General features: G+C 50.3%; 1 long non-coding RNA gene across 2 annotated transcripts in view; it reads right to left on the reverse strand.

Moving 5' to 3' along the window:
- The window catches only part of LOC127389409 (uncharacterized), a 31026-nt gene that overhangs the window by 10533 nt on the left and 1000 nt on the right, over window positions 1-19493 (reverse strand). For both annotated transcript variants that reach the window (XR_007890626.1, XR_007890625.1), the window contains exon 2: window positions 17514-19337. This is a non-coding gene — a long non-coding RNA (uncharacterized LOC127389409). The remainder of the gene's footprint in view (window positions 1-17513; window positions 19338-19493) is intronic.

The following is a 19493-nucleotide window of genomic DNA, read 5'->3' on the forward strand; positions in this document are numbered from 1 at the left end:
CCGCCCAGGGAAAGAAAGAAAAAATGGAAAAAAAAATCAATTAATACTAAACGGCTTAACAAAACCCCGAACAGCACAGGCCTGATGCTGCTGGGGGTGGGGATTGTTGGGAGGAGACACCCCCCACACACAAGCTGCAAACCCCTGATGTTCTGGGGACAGGAAGCCAATATGGTAGGTGTGATCTGACACGCACGCCCGCGGCAGAGGTGCTGTGTCCGGCTGGGGCAGGCAGGGGCTGCTGTGCTGGGCTCCTGCCAGCCCCGCGCACCGAGGGCTGCCGGGCACCGCTGGGGAGGGAGGTGAGGAGCAGCTGAGCAAAACCAAAGTTATTCTAACAGCTAAACAACCAGCTCCTGACCTGGCTGCGTGTCGGGGTGCTGTGCTACGCTGCTCTGCCTGCACTAAGGAGCCTTCTGGGCACTTCCTCATGCTGGGGCGAAGGGGAAGGGGAGCTCTGCCCTCCTGCAGCTCCACCACCCACCCCGGCCTCCCACCCGAGCAGGAATGGGCTCTCAGGGCTCAGCATCTTCACTCTGTAAAGAGTTTGCACAGGGAGGGAGCAGGAAAGGATCATCAGTGTCAACCAAGGAGCAATTCGCATGACAAGACTGAAGTATCGACCTGCTGGTGGCAGCTCCAGGCCACTGACCCGGAGGCCTTTGCCATGGACATCCAGGTACGGTGCTGGATGAGCCAGAGGAGCCGTGGCCAGTGGGTGCAGGTGTGAGGGCTGGGCCAAAAGTTCCACATGGCTCCTGCCCAGCCAGGGAAGCAAGAGAAAATGCCTGCCATGTAGCCCAGGTGTTTTAGAGTCAGCATCAAGAAGTGCTCCCTGCTGCTGGCCAGAGGCTGTCTGATGCCTTGCCATAACCTACAGACAGCAAAGTGACCACTGCTGGTGAGAAGGGCCTGCTGCTTGTGTCCCTTCAACCTGAGGGACACAAGGGGCCAGGGCAGAAGGGACTAGAGTGTCCCTGGCCAGTGCTGCAGGGCCCATGTGGCCTCAAGCCCTGCCACCACCAGAGACTGGGACCTGCCTGGCCCCACCAGCTCCTGGGGCTGCCCTGTCCCGTGTGCAGGGCTGTCCCAAGGGCAGCACCCCCCAGAGATGTGCCTGTCTGTCCTGCCAGCCCGTCCCACTTGAAATCGAGGGCCCTCACTAACATTCACTGTCTTACAAAACCTGGAGAGAATTTTGATATTAATTAAATGCTAACCGATTAGTAAAACATATTTACTGAAGACTGTCACTCAGCTGTCAACATTCAATAAATACAGTAATAATCAATTTGCATGTAATTAACATAAACAAGACATTAGTATCTACATTAAAAGATGTGTTGGGAGACATTGCTGCAGCACAGTGACCTCATTCCTCCGGGCTGTATTCAGTGTGCATGGAGCCATTCAAACACACAGTGGAAAAGGTTACAGCTGTCCAGCAAAACACCCACCAGAAGGGAAAATAAAACGTTTAAATTCGGAGTGGATGGAGTGTGTGCCCATGTGCTCACACGCCTGATGGTACAGGAGCAGCAACACCTTTGTGCTGAGCAGGGGGCCCAGCAGTGACCCCGCTGCTCCAAGGAGCTGGGCAGGCTGTGGGGCTGGGGCTGCTCTGAGCTGCTGCAGTGACAGGGTCACCATGGGCTGCTCTGAGCTGCTGCAGTGACAGGGTCACCATGGGCTGCTCCGCGCTGCCACCACGCCCTGAGCACGGGCTGGACCCAGCACCTGAGACCTTCTGCAAACCTTCAGCTTTGCCTTGGTACACGTGTCTGAGTCTTCCTGTCCAGGACGATTCCCCAGGACTTGGTGGTTTCTTCCTGTATTTTCCAGAGAGCAGAGCAAGCACCAGGGCCTGGAGGACTCTCTCCCTCTCCTGCACAAAGCACTTCCTTCCCCTCCCTCTCTGCTGTGCGAGGCTGCTGGGTCTGACAAGCCTCCAGGCACAGCTCCTGGAGCCACATCCCTCTCCCAACCCCAGGCATGTTTCCACTGCAGCCCACAGCTGCCTCTTCCCCCTCTTTGAGGCTGGATGAACAGCCAGGGAAATTCCTGGCAGCTGGAAAAATGGCAAAGCCAGACTGGCTGTTGGCTGTGGCTGCAGTCTGGGGCACAGATCAGCTGGCTGCCATGCAGGGAAGATGAAGAACAAAGAGATAGAGTAGTGCAGCATCTAAGGACTGCTTGTTCTATCAAGGAGCAACAACATACCTAAAACCCATGCAAGGACTTATCTCTGTTCCCCAGCAGCAGACAGGCCCGTGGCAACAGGGGATGTCATATGGCTCCACAAAGCAGCATCTCTCTTCAGGTCTGAGCGAGCAGAGAGGATGGGCCCTGCTCAAAGCAGCCTGGCCTGGCTGCACCTGCCTCCTGCCTGCCTGCCCTCAGACAAGCCCACCTCTCCTTCGTCCCACACAGCCCCACCAAGTGTTCCTTGCAGTGGGAAAGAAGGTGGCATGTTTAGGGTGAACATCCCCCACTCCCAGCCCTTCTCTTCTCATTTAAGTGGAATCAATTGTGCCATTTCTGCTTTGCTTTTCAAAAGCAATTACTTTCATGTCATTTCTACAGACATTCACAGAGAGCAAGAGAGTGAGGGCTTGATTATCCCCCCTCCCATCCCCATCCTGTGGCTTCCGCAGCGGCGGTGAAGTATTAAATTAAATGAGGTGTCTATGGAGCGGCGATGGTTTCAGGTCAGGGGCGCTATGGAAAGCTGTGTGCTGCACTGCTCCTGTATATGTAAATGGATACATTAAAACCACTGATGTCAACTTGCAGCACTCATCTCCTGTGCTCTCGGGTGATCAAAGCTGATTGCGGAGGCAATTACTGCAAAGGAAAAGAAAATCACGGCCTCCTGCTCATCCCTGAGCTACCGGAGTTTAATTGCTCAGTGTAGCTGAAGCTGCCTCCCCCTCTCCCTGGTGTGCACACACACGTGGGAGCAGGGCACGCCAGGAAACGCAGGCAGGAACGGGCAGTTTTGGGGATGGGCAGTGAGAAGCACGCCAAGCAGGGGAAGACCACAACATGAAAAATAATGATGCTTAAAAATGAATTAAACCACTACAGCAGACAGGGCTGTATCTTAGTAAGCTGCTGGATCAATAACATGGAGAAAATCAGGGCAGTGTAATACATGCCCATCAGACAGCCTCTCTCATCCTCTGCTCCTTGGTCCTACATTCACAGTGAGACTTCCTCAGACTCTTACAGGCTGTGGCGAGTCAGGCTCCCAAATCCTTGTGACTCAGATGAGAATTGTGGCCCCTGTGACTTGAAGTGAAGGTATTGGTGCCTGCCACAAGGAGTCCCAGCTCCTCTCCCTGTTCCTGCCGTTGTGGTTCACCTGCATTTCCACATGAGCACCAGCAAAGGCAGGGACAGGTGAATGTGTGATTGGCACAGCTGTGCTAACGATGTGGGATGAAAAGCAGCTGGCTTCTCTGAAGGAGGGGAAGAGATCTGGCTGGGGAGGGGAACAAGCTGGAATGGAGACTGAGCACCCCAGGGAAGCCCAAGTGCAACATCTGGTCCCTGTGGGCAGAACATGCCCAGGAAACCTGTAGAGGTGCCACCAGCAGAGTGGGCAGTACAGGGGTGTCCTGAGGGAAGGTCACCTCAGCCTTCAGACACCTGATGCTCTTCCATGACTGCTGCTGGCAGCAGCACTGTGGGATCTAATTCTCTCAGATGGCTGCTGCTTTCCCTGCAGATGGGGCTGGGCTGAGTGGCTCCCTGTGATAGTGTCCTGACAAGATGCCTGTGGAATGGAAGGCAGACCCTCAGAAAAACAAAGGCTGCAACGCGTGGCCAGGATGAAAATGAGCAGCAATTCCCTCTCCAAGGCAGATGAAAGGAAACATTCAATGAAGAGGACAGTTTTGCCATCCCATGACTGCATTTGGGAACCACGAGTCAGGCCCCAAACAGTAAGTGTCTGCAAAATTAGAAGTGCTAAGTTACTTTTTCTTCTCAAGTTTTGACCCCTCAGGGTTTCACTTCTGCACTTTTCTCCCGAAGCACTGGAAAGTGAAGTGGAATTTTTTTTAACCCACAAAGCCTGAGACTCTGTTCTTGCTGCTTGATTCTAAAACTGGAGCTTTAAAAAACCCACAGAAATTCATGAAACCCAGAAGTAAATCCTGTGATCTGCTCGGGCTGCAGAACACGGGAGCCTTTGGCAGCGCTGGCCCAGGGCGCTCCCTGCCCGCCTGCCGGGCCTGGCCACGCGTTCTCCTCCCTGCCTGCCAAGCTGCATTTTAAGCCCAAGGATGCAATTTTTTAATTATTATTTTATTTTTTATTTTTTCTTATGAGCTGCCTGTCTCTTTTTGTTCAGCTGAGAGTGCTCAGAGCCCTTCCCCCACCTCCTTTTCCACTGCTGCTGCTGGTTTTATTCAATTCAACACTTGAGGGAACTGCAGATGAAATGTCTCTGAATCTAAATTGCCAGCGATAGATCTAACAGTCTTTTTCCCCTCTCCCCCCTCCCCGAACTCTCCTCAGACAGAGCGCTTGAGCACATTGTCTCTGCCTCACTCAGCTTCAGCTGCAAGATGCTGGCACCAGGACAGGACCTGAGCCTCTCCTGGGCCAGCCCAGAGCTGCGGCTGTGCCCGAGGGGCAGAGGACAGGGGCTGCGTTCCACAGGTCCTGCTCACAGCTGCCACGGGGGCACCACAGACAGTCACAGCTCATGGGCTTTGCTGTTGTCCACGGTGGTGGCATCGGCTGTAGGGGTGGAGGGAAGAAACACCCTGTGATGGTGCCCGTGGCCCCCAGCTCCGCCCAGGCTCTGCAGCAACGCGTGCGGCGCGTGGGGTGGTGGGAATGGCAGCAAGATCTTTGCTAAGGGAGATCCACATAACCCTCTGTTTCCATTTGAATGGCCCTTCATTTTTGCCCAGTTCAATGTTTGGTGATTGTTCATGTTGTCTGAAGAAGCTTTGATTGAACCTTCTCATTTTCGGCAAAGCTTTTTCTTTCTATAGGGCAAACCCTTGACCTGAGAGCATAGAAAAGTGGTCAAAGGGAAACATAACAAGGCAAAGAGGAGGAAGGGGCAAAAGCCTGGAGACAGAGGAACTGAAAGCTTGAAGGAGTCACTCACTACACATGGGAAAGGACTCCTGCAGCAGTGCTGCCAGGGAGGAGCTGGGGCTCACGGCAGGACCTGTGGTTCCCATCGTGCCTGCCCACCAAGAGACAGGACCCAGCTTCCATGGTGCCCCTCAACCTGCTCCTGGGCAGAGGGGGAAGAGCTGTTGGCAGTGCTTTCCCTTTCTGTGCAAGGGTTCAGGACAGGGCTGGCTCCAGCAGCGGGGCTCAGCAGGGGGGAGTACGTGCAGGATGTCCATCATGTTAGACCATGCCAGGACAGGTGGAGCAGGGAGAAGACTGGGGGGAGCAGCAGCCCTTCTCTGTGCAGACAAGCATGGCTCTGGGTGCTCTGCCAACCAGGGTTTGGGTTGTTCCTTTCTTGTTTTCATGATACCCACAGGGCTCTGCCTGGGGATGTCTGACCCATTCCCAAAACCTGGAGCTGGGCTGGGTACAGAACTACAGTTTCAATCACACAAACACACAGATAAATGCCATCACCTTTGGTGCTGGGGAAATTAAATACTTTTTGGCCTTTGGCTGCAGAGGAAGATATTAACATGTAGGCAGAATATTATTCAAATAATAAATGTTTTTTTCCTGAGTGTAGAGACAGAAAGTGACATGTTAGCTACATGAGGTATGAGATGCTTCACTAATCTTGAAAGCCTGGTCATCCTGAAACCTACAGACAACAACTTTGCATGTGAGCTTTGCAATTTCAGTATTATTTTAAGAGAAATACTAGTTTAGTGTGTTTATTCCACACTGTAAACAACACCCATTTCCTCTCAGATTTTGAAAAACTCAACTGACCTCAGTCCTGCTCCCCAGGTCCTTCAGTCCTATCTGAAATTAATTTATAATGTGCAGATGGTCAGTATAAAATTCTCCCTCATCATGAAAGCATGTGTTGAGAACAAAAGCAAATAAATGGGGTATAAAAATAAACATACTGAGAGGCATCATGCTGACTGGATTATAGATTTTCATATTTAATTAAAAGAAACTCTGCCTTTGGGTATCTGTCATAGGATCAGAGCCTTGCTGCAGAAACCATGGCCTGTCTGGGATGTGCAGCAGGGCTGTCACTGCCAGGTCTGCACCCCTGGCTGGGGCTGGACATGGATCCAGGCATTTCTGCAGCCATCATGAGGAATAATCAGCCAGCCTTGCTTGGGCAGAAGTGCTAGAAAAGGGAGGGCTGGGGAGGATCAGAAGGCAACGGCTGAATACATCAGGGCACAATCCCTCTGGCATATCTCTGGATCCCCTCCTCAGTGGAAAACTAAAGGTTTTGTGATGAAACAAGAAATCTTCAAGCAGGCAGCTCAGAATGTATAAATCATTCCTGCTTGACATTCCTGCATCCTGACTCACTATGTGAAGGGTGTAGACAGGTTCCTCCCACCACTCATCTCCTCTTACTGCAGCATCCCTCCTCTACAACCAGCATATCAGGTGATGACACATGAAATACAGGTTATTGGGCACATTCTGAAGTGACAGGCACGGGGACTGGTTTTCAGAAATGATGGATCTCTGCAGCTCCTGTAAGCATCAGCTGGGTTTACAAAAGCCTGGATGCTGAGGAAGGGGAAGCAGAGACTGAAAATAACCACTTTTCACTGACGTGCAACCTCATGTAAGTGAGGGGAAGCCCAGAAAAAGAAGATGAAGGACAGGCTGTGTAAAAAGAAGAACAAAGCAAGTTAGGACATGGAAGTACTGCTCCTGGGACTGGGCTATGATCTCCAGCAAGCACTTCAGCTCTTAAGTCACTATCTCAGAGACCTTTAGGGACGTTTCATGAAGAAAACTCAACTGAATAAGATGCCTTATCTAACTTTGAGGTTAGTTCTGCTTTCAGCAGGACTCTGGACTGCAGTCCTTTCCGATTGCTATTATTCTGTGATTTTCTGGGTTTAATTCTTAATATGTGCTAAATAACACAATTGAATTGGCTTAATGAAGGCTTGGTATAATGCCTCATGTGGCTGAAATGTTAATGTACTCTAAGTAAAGATCTTAAAAACATAACTGCTGATGACAAAATCCCAGTGGCTACAGGAATGTCACTGCCAAGCTCTAAGCTAGAATGGTATCTGCTGGCAGATTTCTGTCAGAAAAATCAACTCCGTTGCTAAGTGGCTAGGTGAAGAATATCAAGGAAAAAGGCCTCTATCTACCAGCTGTTCTTCATATCCCTCCTGATGCCATCAGATAGTCCTGATGCACACAACTGCATCTCCACTGAAGCAGCTGTGAATTTGCCTGCTCCACTGACCCGCTATGTGGCTTCAGGCAAGTCATGCTCTAACCTCATGCTGAGAAAATGAATAACAAGCAGAAACTTCACTGGAAAACCTTCAAGAAAAATTCTTATCAATCTATCTTGAGACTTCCCGAGGAAACAAATTCCCCAGATCTTCTCCAAGGAAACATTTGAGACATAAATATAGGGAAAGTGTAAGATGTGATACATGTGGATATATAAATCCTGCAGCTCTTGGGAATGCCTGTAAGGTCAGGCTGAGTCACTGGAGACCATGGACATGCAGAAAGAAAGAGGTGATGGCAGTGGCTTTTGGAGTTAGTGCCAAAGAATTCCTGGTTTGCTCCGGGGACAGCTGAGGTGTGCCCACCAGTGTCGAGGACCCCATGGTATCCTGATGAGGAAATGCACAGTGTTCACAAGCATTCCAAGAGAAACCTCTTCTATGAACATGTTGCAGGCAAGATGCAGAGCCCCACTGCACCCACCTCCATGGCTGTGGCTTTTGTAGGAAAAAAAAACCACCTCAGCTCAAGCCTCCTGGCCAGACTACCAGCTGTCTCCCAAAAATTGCCTACCATGTCCCAGACACTGAGCCGAGCCACCTGATTCTGCAGCTCAGCAGAAGCCCTCAGGAAAACAATTCTTCTGCATGGACAGGGTGTCCCAAGCACACACAAAACTCTCCTTTGAACCCCATCTCCAGTACCCAAGAGAAATTACATGTCTTGAGCGTGACTCGCTGCTGAGACGTGACTCAAGCTGAAGAGAGCAGAAGGGACCTGCAGACTGTGAAAACAGAACGCAAGGGAAAAAGCTCCAGGGCAGCACAATGCAGTGAAGAGGAGACTCCAGTCTGACTGAGGTTAGGCAATGCTCTGCCAAACCCCCGGGCTGGGGCTCCTGCAGGTCTGGCCAAAGGTGTTCGGTGTGGTCCCCAGCCCCAGGCAGCAGCTCCAGCAGCCACAGCCCCCAGGGAATGGCGGTGGTGGGGGCCCGGGGGGCACACCCTGCTCCCCACTGCATCACCTGCCAGTGCTGACGGGAGGCGAGATGAGAAAATGTCACACAGATTAAAAAGAGAGGAGGAAAACCTTAACCTTGGTCTGCAAATCACAACAGCTTTGTCAAAATAGAAGCCAGAGCTAAACCCTCCCGCTGCCCACCCTCCTGCTCCGGGAGCACTTCGACACAGACACGTTCTGTAAGAGCTGCAAACTCTGCACACGCCAGGGAGAAACTCCAGCAAAATAACCTGCACAATAGCACCTTCATGGAAACACTGCACCAGCAGTGGGGAATGCTCACGGTGTGAAGCAGCAAGGTCACACTGTGTGTCCCGGCAGCCCTCGGAAAGGCGCAGTTCCTGCAGATACTATAGAGCTTGGAATTGCTCTTGGTTCATTAGGTTTTGCCTGAGGGGTTTTCTTCCACTATTAACTACAAACAAGGTTCAGGTTCTTGTTACTCAGTTTTGTGTGGGCAATGCAAAGAGGTGAAGATTTACCAAGAGTCATTTGTAAATATGCTAAGACATTTCTGTTATGTTTTTAAAATCCATCAGACATCCTGTGTAGTGTCACCTTAAACAAGAACATTGGGAAAGCTCTGTCAATATAGCAACATCCTTTTCAGCATAGAAATTGTACATCAACATTGGCAAAGAGCCTGTGCATAAATTACACCTAGCAGAACACAGAGTGCAATTTCCCTCCCTCCAGGCACTGACACCACATTCCCCTGCAGCCTGCCTGTTTCTCCCAGCTTTATGACCCCAATGAGATGAGCTCTGACTGTTTTTTTCCTCGTTACATTTTGATATTTCAAAGCATGGCCTGCTTCTCGCTCCCATCTCCCTGCTCCACATTATTAATGAATTGGAAAGCAGACATCATTAGTTTTTGGAGACCATTTCTTTTAAAATTTACAGAACCCTTCATCTGAATCCCCAGAGCCAGTCTGCTGTTCTCATCTTAGAATCTTATTAGCATCATATCTCCTGGATCCTGCCATGCAAACTGCATTGCTATGCACTTTCTAGCACTTGACCCTTTTGCGGACGGAATTAATTTCCCCTTTGAAGATAGAGCAGCTTGCTGTTGTGCTTGTTAAAGAAAGAAAACTCAAGCTAGAAGATAGGAAACAAGCAGAGGACATTCCCAGTTAAATATAGGGCACTATAAGAGTTTAAATAGGCAGGTTGAGAAGGAGAAAGATTGGTCAAAAAAATAACAGACTGATGACGCTTTAATACCAGAAACATCCTCCCAAGGAGCATGCAAATAACCTGGCTGACAACACCCACTGGGAATTTCTGGGTTTATGGCATACTCCTCTCTAGCAGCATTGTCTTTGTCTGCAATCCTCTGCATCCTCCACCTGTTTCTGTATAGAAAATACCCTTCTGGTTGAAGAATTAATGTGAATAATATAAAGAACGAGGATTTGCTTCCTGCTTGGGGCAATGAAAAGGTGCCCAAGCCAGAATTGAACTGCATTTATAAAATAGCTCCAGTAAAAAGAGGTCTTTCCCTAAAAGAACAGAATATACCCCAAGTACTTTCATGTAATTTCTAGTTCCAGAGGACTGCTGGAACTGCAGAACTCTCCTCATCTGCATTGTTTTTACCATTTTAGTTCTGCTGTCTAATTTTAGCAGCAATCTTTGCTGTGAGTGCTGTTGAGGAAATTCCTTAGGGTGGAAGCTTCATCCTTTCCATAAGCTCATCAGGAATATGTTAATAAAGAACTGCAGAGGTTTATTTTTAAGTAACTTCTTGCAAACATACAGCACCAAAGAGCACATAATAGCAGAGCAAAGCTTAAACCTTCTCTGTCAGCAAAGCCACCAGTTTGGACTTGGGAACTGGAAAGGGTCCTGGGTGGCTCAAACAACTGGAGGGGGGATGTGTCTCTAGTTGACTGGATTGTGCTGCTCTCATGTCTGTGCAATGGTCCAAGTGAAAGGACCAGAAGGGGGTCCAACGGGTCTTCACCACTCCAGGGAGTCTCAGCTCCCTGACAGTTACCCTGAAGTCCTGTTAGTCTCAAAGAAAGAGGAGAACCTGTAAAGCCAGGTGGGGACTGGAAGCAGAGGAACTCACTCACCTCTGCACACATTTGCCTTGTCCACCAAAGCCAGCCCAGAGTTCAGCCCTGGAGATGGTCTTAACTGTGAAGCTTGGTTCTACCTCGTTTAGCTCACACAACACAAACCTGGATAACTATAACTGAGGCATCTCTTCCTAGTGCTCCAGAGCACATGGCAGACAAACTAACCAGTTCTTTTAAAAGAGCCATACTCAGCAACCCAATCACCTGTCCTGCCCTTGTCTTACCATGGCCTGCAACAACAGTCTTCCTAGGAAAGTGAACTTCCCAGGCACAAACCTCTCAGAAGGTGATGGGAAGGTGCCCTGTGGCATGCAGAAACCCCCTCTGTTTTTTACGGGCTACTGTGCTAGAAAAACTGGGTGTGTGGGTGGGTATCATGGTGTATCAAGGTATAAAACCTTTACTCTACTCTGTGTTCTCCAAAGGAGTCTGAGGAGAACTGTGACTTGCTCTTTTCTCCTTGTTTACTACTTGCCTTCTGAAGATGTGGAGGATGTTTCTGCAGAATTCATCAAACGATGTGAGCAGCAGCACGAGTGCCAGACACAGACTGGCAGAGCTTATGAATAGCACGATGAATGATCTATAGCACAAGCCATGGGCAAGAGCTGGCCATTAGTCTGGGGCTCAGTAATGCACTCCTCAAGTACATTACTCACCAATCCATCAGGCAACCTGCTACAGAACTGAGAGATTCCAGCACTTTTAAATCTGTAACGCAATGGCTGGCAGCCTGCACTACATGCCCTGGGTTACAAGGGCATGGAGGAAGACAATTCATTCTGTGTCACAGCCAGTATTTCTTCTTCTCCTTTTCTGTGTGTACTTAAGAAATGGACCTTCTATTATCTGCAGATTAATAGCTAGGAGAATGCTCTGGTGTCTCCGTTAACATTTACTATCGAGGAAGGCTTTCAAAGGATGCCCAGCCCTCGCAGTTTGCATTAGCTGGACTGGGTACTAAACATGGGTGAGAACAGATGTCATTTCTTCATTTGAAAATAGTGCTGACAGAAGAACTGTTTTGGGAAAATGCTGCAATTGTAAGACACTATTAGAACTGGACAAGACAGAATTAAGGCTGCCAGCTTAATTTGGGCCGTTCTGTGTGAGCACGATATGGTTTCCAGTTGATGATCCTGTGCTATCCTGGAATCCTTCACTCCCAAGATGGACAACATGCATGGAAAATGTCTCACAACTTAGTGTGTGGCTCCAACTTGCATTTAGTGCACATTTTTCAAGCCTCACACAGAACATTGTTATTAATCTCCTTCTGGGAATTCCTATGACATTCATCCTTATCTCCATTCTCCAGGAGCATTGCCTAATCCCAGAACACCTGTGAGGAAAAAGTTTTACTGTCTGCACTTTACAAATGTGGAACAGAGGCAGAGAGAGATTCAAGCACGAGACGTCTCCTCTAATTTTAGGTGCTTGGTTTGAGGTGTCTAGTTCTGATTTGTGCAGCACTTCACAACTTTATAGCATTTCAAATGTTTCAAGCAAAATTGCGAGCACTCAGCAGTTCTACAAAGACACATCCTCATGTTCTGAGCTGAAAACCTTGAAGATAAGGACAGTTGGAGCTGTCAGTGAGGGTCCTTGCTTGTCTACTGTCCCCAGCAACAGATCAAACCCACGGCTGTACCCCAGTCCCCCCAGACAACTCCCAAGCCACTCTTGGTCATTCACCCAACACTTCCAGGTTCCCACCACAGCTGGGTGAGAAATTCCACAAAGAACAACCACCTTTGGCAGCTCATTGCTAAGATATTTCAGGCAAGAATACTGAAATCTTTACATTGAAGCACAGAGCCTTCTGTGTTTTTCAAGGAAATATCTGTAAGGTTACCCCCCAAAAAAAAATCTTCAACAAGTAATATGTATTTTTCTGTGAAAATAATGTTTGACAAATATGGGACTTTTTGAGAAATATTAAAGACAAATCATAACAAGACAAAAATGAATGTAGAAAATTTCAAGTTTAACATGGGTAAAGCAACCAAATAGATAATATTTGAATAGAAAATGCCAATACTACCCTTATGTGACAATACAAGTTAATATTTACACAGAAATTAAATACAGGAACTCTAAAAATTAAACTTTAAATAGTAAGTTAACTTTAAATATGTAATTTTAGGCACACTTTTACGCCAACTTTGCCACAGTCCAAGTCTGTAATAACAAACCAACCAAACCCCTCCCCGTTTCCCTCCCTAGCCCTGTTTTCCCAGCCACAGCTGCTGATTTAACTGACACGTATTTAGGACTGAGCAGAAATAGGAAATGCGACTCATGTCCAACATGGGTGGATTCATGTTGCAGTAAGCACCTTAAATTTCTCATTTCATGGCTTCTGAACACCCAGATTTGCAATTCAAAATCACTGACATATTTTGGTTTGTTTTCCTTCTTTGGAGTTCATCCGTTAGGAAGAGAATCCAGGGCAGCCTGGTGGGCGAGGCAGGACCAGAGGCACGTGGACGGTCCCTGCTGCATCCCCAGCCGAGCCCCCTGCCCTGCCAGCCCCACAGCCAGGCCTGTGGGCACAGGGGCTCACGGGCAGCACCAGCTTTCTGCTCCCCTGCCTCTGTGGAAGCAGCCAGTGACAGGTAGTGCTGGAAAAGACACCCAGCATTACCTCTTGCATTTCTCCCTCACTCCCACCTAGTGTCTGCCTCCCCTGCCACTTCATTTTCAGCCCCCACAGGGGACAAAACAGGCTCCACAGATTTCAAGGAAGGAGGAGAGGGGACAGGACCTGCAGGTACCTGCTACTGAGAGCCAGGAGACCAGAAGAACAGGAGCAAGTTGCCAGTGACATGCAGAAAAAGGGAGAAGCTAGGAAGAAAAAACAAAAAAAACAAACCAGCACTGGAGGGTGGGAACAGAGGGCTCAGGAGGCAGGGAACTGGGAGAATGAATGAGAAATGAAAAAAGAATGTAAGGAAAAGCATGTAAGCATGACAGAAATGAAAGCAAAGCCTTGTCTGAAGTAAAAACAGTATCACTTAAAAATCAGTTAAAAAAGATTGAATGCAACTGTTGCAAAATCTAATGCAAATTCTTAATTTGGGTTCAGAGTGGTTTAATCTGGTAATTAATCAACGCGTGCCTCTCTTAAATGAAGATAAGAATGTTTGGATAGGATTTCACACCAGTTAAATAATTCATTTTCAAAGACAATCCAAGTTTTAATATGGATGATCCTTCCAAGAAGCATCAAAGAAGAACAAACCACAGAGCAAATAGAAAATTCAAATATAAACAGAAAATCTAAGGCTAAACCACAGGATTTCTCTGAATCCTTCCTGAAGGGGCAGACTCCTGTGCTGGAGGGAGGGAAGTCTGGGCAGCCCCTGTTCCTGCAGCCTTGTGCTTCAGATTCTGAGAGCAGAGAACCCAGCAGATGGGCTGTGTTGGAAACTGGAGGCACAGCACTAGCCATTTCTCCATGCTGTAACATAGTAGTGTTTGCAGCGTGCAAATCATACCCAGAGATGCAATCTCCACCTCTGCCTTTCTTCTGGTTCTCTGGACTTGCTCCCAGGCAAGAGAGTCAAAACTGTAAGAATGACTGAGGCACCGAGAAGCAGAGCAGGAACAGGACAAGCAGGCCCGTGCTGCCCAGCGGGTGCCACCCAGCTCTGTGGGCTCCACTGGTGGGGCAGGGACGAGGAGGAAGGGGACACAGCAGCGGGAGGGAGCAGGAGGCACTGGTTGGCCTGGCAGGCTTCCCACGTGTGAGCTCGCAGGCGCAGGGAGCAAACACAACTGCTGCTCCTGAGGGGACTCTCACCCTCAGGCTAACCCTCCAGCAAGCATTAACCTACTTATTGCGCCCTTGGGCAGTTTGCAGGGCAAGGAAGCTGCCTGTTTGGGGAGCAAGGTGAGCAGCTCTCAGCATTTAGGTACAATATCCTGTGATCACCTGAGAGCAATAATAGGAATTTCCCATAATTTTGGTGGAGCTGGGTGCGAAGCAAGGCATCCTCCTGTCCTTGATTTTCAGCCAGCTCCTCACATGATTAGACAAAGCATCACTTTATTAAAACACAAGTGTCACTGCTTCAGGAGACCAATTCCCGTGGCAGCTTTGAAACCTTTCAGCCAGCTCCTTCCTTCTACAGTGACAGATCAAATCCTGGCTGGATCCCTCTGTCAAGTCTGTCTCCATTCAGGCCAAACCTCGGGCAGGATCCTGATCTTCACCGGAGACCCCAGCATCCTGCCTTGTTTTCCTGAAGATGCCATTCCTACCAAACTGCTTTGTTCCCTGACTGCAGCACACAGACAACATCTGCGTGAAGCAACTTTGGTATTTTTGAACCATGCTACACAGAACCATCATCTCACTGAATCTGTGGCTCCACTGCAGCCCAGGTCCAGTGGCCTGACTGCCATCCTAGTTTTATCTAGACCAGAAACAAAGGAACTGCACATTACAGCCTGTCTGTCTGTTTTTTGTTGTATATATTTTCTCTGTCCTACAAGTGATCAGCTTGCTTCCTTTTAAAGCCTGCAGTCAGCTTTAATCTACTTAGCTGGGATTAATGAGAGATTTGTTAAAGATTTAAAGATTTTACACTCTTTGCTTACAACTGCTGTTATCTACCACCACCAGGCAGCAAGCCCCATGCAGACAAGCTGTTCTCAACGGGTGTGCCAGGGCTGGCCAGGCCGTGCTGCTGCTGGCAGGCTCGTGTCAGACACCAGTGCTCAAACCTGCACTGTGCCCTTCTCCTGCAGAACTGAGGCAGGGTAGGACAAAGCTGGCAGCTCACATGGGGGTTACTGTCTTGGCATCAACAGCTCACGCCATCAGAGATCAGTGCTGGCAGGAGTGGAAAATCAAGAGCATTCCATCCAGCCCAGGCTGGCACTGCCTGTTGCATGCCTCACCAGGAGACGGGAGGAGAGACCAGGGATCCTGCTGGTTACCCGTTACTGTATCCCACTGCTTAAACCAGCCTTGGTACCTGGTGGCAGGGGTGATATGACACTTTAAAACCATGGCTCTACCTTGGAGGTGGAGACTCCTCTTGCTGGGAATTATAACAACAGGTAATGTCAGTAGGTGTATGGCTAAACTGGTCTGCTGGGGAGGCCCTACGTGCAGAGCAGCCTCAGCTCAGAGCTTGGCAGGATCAGGGTTTCAGATAGTTGACCTGCACCAGGGTACAGAGAGCCAGACTGCAGAGAAAGGCCTGGGGGAGTCTCAAGGAGGGACCTGCAGGGAACCCTTCCAGCACTGCAGGTGGGAAACACAGAGGCCAAGCATAGGAGGACACTGGAAAAAAGCAAAGAGGGTCTGTCAGGTGCACTCTGTTCGGATGGCAAAACCCAGCACCTCAACAGAAACACAGGCCATAAAAAACTATTTCTGTGTCAGGGATTCCCCTGCTTACACCCTTCTTACTTGACTGACAAAGACCAGAAAATCTTGTCTGGTAGATAAGAAGTTTCAATGCATTTGCTGAATGAGCTTTCATTCTCCCATCCCAAAGTAGCTGCTTCATCCCTAAATCCAAAGCTCAGGACATTTACCAGCCCTCAGTGCAGCATCAAACCCACAAGAGAACGTTCATGAGTTTTGGTGGTTTTATAAAAATACCAAAAAAGTGACACGTACCTAGAAGGCCCTGCCCATAGTAAGGGAGGGAGTCCTTCAGCAGGCAGCTCTCCTGGGGACATCAGGGCAGACCAGGATGGGGTGGCAGGGCTGCCGGGCAATGCTGTGCGTGGGAGAGAAGGAGGGACCTGGGAAACCCGAGCTGTGCTCTGTGCCCTGGGAAAGAGAGCACTCTGCTGCCCACCCCCACGAGCTATATCCCCCTTGTGCCGCCTGGGCTAGCAGCAGCAGGAGGGGCACCAGCACCCTGTGCAGAACAGAGCTCTGGGTTCTCCCCAGGTGCAGACTTTGTTCCCCACACCTGCTCATTACTCCAAGCTCCTTCCCACCCACAGGCCTTGGCTGCTCTGAGGCCACCGGCGCCAACCTGAGAACTGCCCTGGGTGATGCCACTTTGAACATCCAACAAGCAAACAGGTGTTCTCCTCTCCTTTCTAGGACCTTCTCTGAGGAATGAAGTGGGGTGTTTTGCTGTGAGGTCAATGACATTGCCAGGCCACCGGTCCCTGACACCGCTCCCTCCAGCAGCCCTGGGCCTCCCTGCTGCTGCAGCTCCCCACGGAACACCCGGCCTCCCGCTGCCCTCCACGGACACACAGTTGTTCCCAGTGGCTCCAGCCCTGCACAGGCTCCAGTCACCCCTCAGGGCAGGAGGAAGGCACCAAAGCTGAGCAAGCATAAGCAAAACAGGCTTTGGACTCCGGATGTGCTGCTGCCTTTCACTCACTTGCCAGGACAGAAGACGTCCTAGTTTTGCCTTCCTTAATATCTAAGTCAGAGGGTCCTTTTCTATTCCCAAACCAGGAATCCTACAGTCCCAGGTAAAAGCACAGTTTGGTGAATTCACTACTTTGTGCTGGAAAGGGCTGTTATGAAGGACATGGTCAGAGTCAAGACCTGCATCTACTAAGTAAACCACACAAAGACTCATGGTATTTTGAAACTGATTGCAGGGAGAGATTCATCAGCTTAGATGGTAACTAACACCAAAAAACCTCTTTTGAAACCAGAGAGATAAAAACATATGGTGTTTACAAATGAAATGCAGATTCTTAAAACTAGCAACTCACACTGTCTTGCCCAAAAGCCTTTTCAGGAATGCCCGGGTGCTGAGGAAGGCTGACACTGCTGCCCCGAGCCCTGGGCTCTCCCACCCTGCCCGCACCCCCGTGCCAGAGCCAGAGCCAGAGCCAGAGCCACCCTGCAGCTCTCCACATGCTGGTGCCTCTTATTCTTGACCCTCTGGCTGCACAGACAGCTCAGATCAGGTGTCCCCTGTGAAATAGCCTACCTGCATTCTGCTGGTGCTCCTGAGATCTCCAAACACACAGACAATACACGGGGGGGGGGGAAAAAAAGTCTTGATACCTGTCCGGATGTTCCAGAGACCTTTCCAGTGGTGAAGCTGTGCGCTGCGACTCCAGACGGCAGCCACGAGGTCCCTCTCTGCTGGCACTGCCACCCTGTGCTGACCTTGATCTCCTTGGCATGTCCCTGCCTCGGAGCATGGGAACCAGCAGCCATCCTGCCATGCCTGCCGGTGCGAGGCGGCTCCTGCGGCTCCCTGATGCACACCGAGCCATGGAGCTCGCTCTCCAGGGTTTCTCCTGCTGGTAAGAGATGTCCAGAGGGAGACCCTGGTGGAGCCTGCCAGTGTGGGAGTGCCCCGGCTCCAGCACCAGCCAAACCCTCCTGGAGAACTTCGGAGGGAGCAGGTGGGGGCTTGGCAGAGGGAGAAACAGAAAATAAACCGAGGGGACAGGGTGGGAAGGGGGGTTTGCTTCTCATTAATGAGCGTTTGAGCTGCTGATCTCCAGAAGACTTTGAAAAGAAAGCGCAGAGCCCTCCTGGCAGGGCAGCCAGCCCAGCTGCCCTCCCCGTGCCTCACTTTTTATAAATTCTGGGAAACACTTTTAGACAGACACTGGCACTCATAAATTATACAACTCATTTGCATATTCAGTCATGAGACATTATGCAAATGTGACCTGATTTGCATAATGGATTCCTCTCGTCGCTTCACTTGCTTCATGCTTTTAAAAAAACAAAACGAAATAAAATGAAAGCACAAGAAGCAAGTTCCCAGCGCTGCTGCTCTCGTCCCCGCTGCAGGCAGGGACCGGGGCGAGGGAGAGCAAAAAACAAAGCCCTTGCATGGCTTGTTTCTCTCGTGATTGCAAGGAACGAACTGTCCCCTGGTTTAGATGCTTCACCCCAAGTGATGGAGCTAAGCCAATTCAGGAAACGAAAAAGAGCCTTGGAAGACAGGGCAAGCCCGTGATGGGGAGCATTCCCGGTGCCCCTTGCAGCGGCGGGTGCTTGGGTGGGGGCCCCTGCTGTGCCAGACCCTGTGCAGGCGGGTCACCCCTCCGTGGGGAAGGGCCCAGGGGATAGTGCAGGCTGGTCACCCCTCGGCACAGCGCTCCTGCCTGGACTGGGACAGCAAAAGGAGGGTGGGAGGGTGGGTGTGAGGGCTGGGCTTTCTGTGATTGTTTATAGCAAATGTTGCAGTGACATGTGGGGAGGACGAGGTGGGATTGCTGGTCGCCCCCAGCCAACAGGCAGACACTGTCCATCCATCCATCCGTCCATCCATCCATCCATCCATCCATCCGTCTGTCGGTCCCTTGGGCTCCTCCCTGCCCCCGCAGGAGCGCAGGACCATGCCCGGCGGCTGGCGTCCCTGCCCTGTGGGAAAAGTTAACTGTAATTCTTCAGCTTTTAAAATCAATTAACCCGTGTGTTAATTAACGTCAAGTCGACGGGAGGAGGAGGAGGAGGGGAGAGCGGGAGGAGGAGGGAGGAAAGGAGCTGCAAGGGCGGATGGCAGCGGAGCTGGCACGGTGCCATCCATTCAGTGGCAACGCCACCGCTCCCGCGATTGCGGGTGTATGTGACGGGGGCCCGCGCGGGCCAGACGCTGCCGTGAGCCCGGGGAGATTATCCAGAGGCAGGAGGCAGCGGCAGGCAGCCCCACAGCGCCCGTGCCAGGATTACCGACCGGCTCTGCTGGGACGTGGGGCTGGGCCCTGCCAGCCCCCACAGCCCCGCTCCTGGCACTTTTTCCCCCTTTCCGCGTCGTTCTGCCACGATGGAGCCAGCACAACGGATGCTTTCACACCCTGCCAGACAAAGGCCGTCGTCTCCGCCATGACACCGCTCCGTTCCAAGCCGAGGCCGGCATCTTGGAGTCTTTAAAAATAGAGGGGAAAGGGAAATGCGAAAAATAAAAACAGCAAGAGAAAAAATCCTCCACGACAAACCCCTTGTGCCCGCTCTCCATGCCAGGGGCAACATGGGCATCTGTCGCAGCAGAAGGTGTTTGTGTGGGGCTCTCTTCTTTTTTTT

This window comes from Apus apus, chromosome 11 (assembly GCF_020740795.1).
Source record: "Apus apus isolate bApuApu2 chromosome 11, bApuApu2.pri.cur, whole genome shotgun sequence".
Classification (NCBI taxonomy): Eukaryota; Metazoa; Chordata; class Aves; order Apodiformes; family Apodidae; genus Apus; species Apus apus.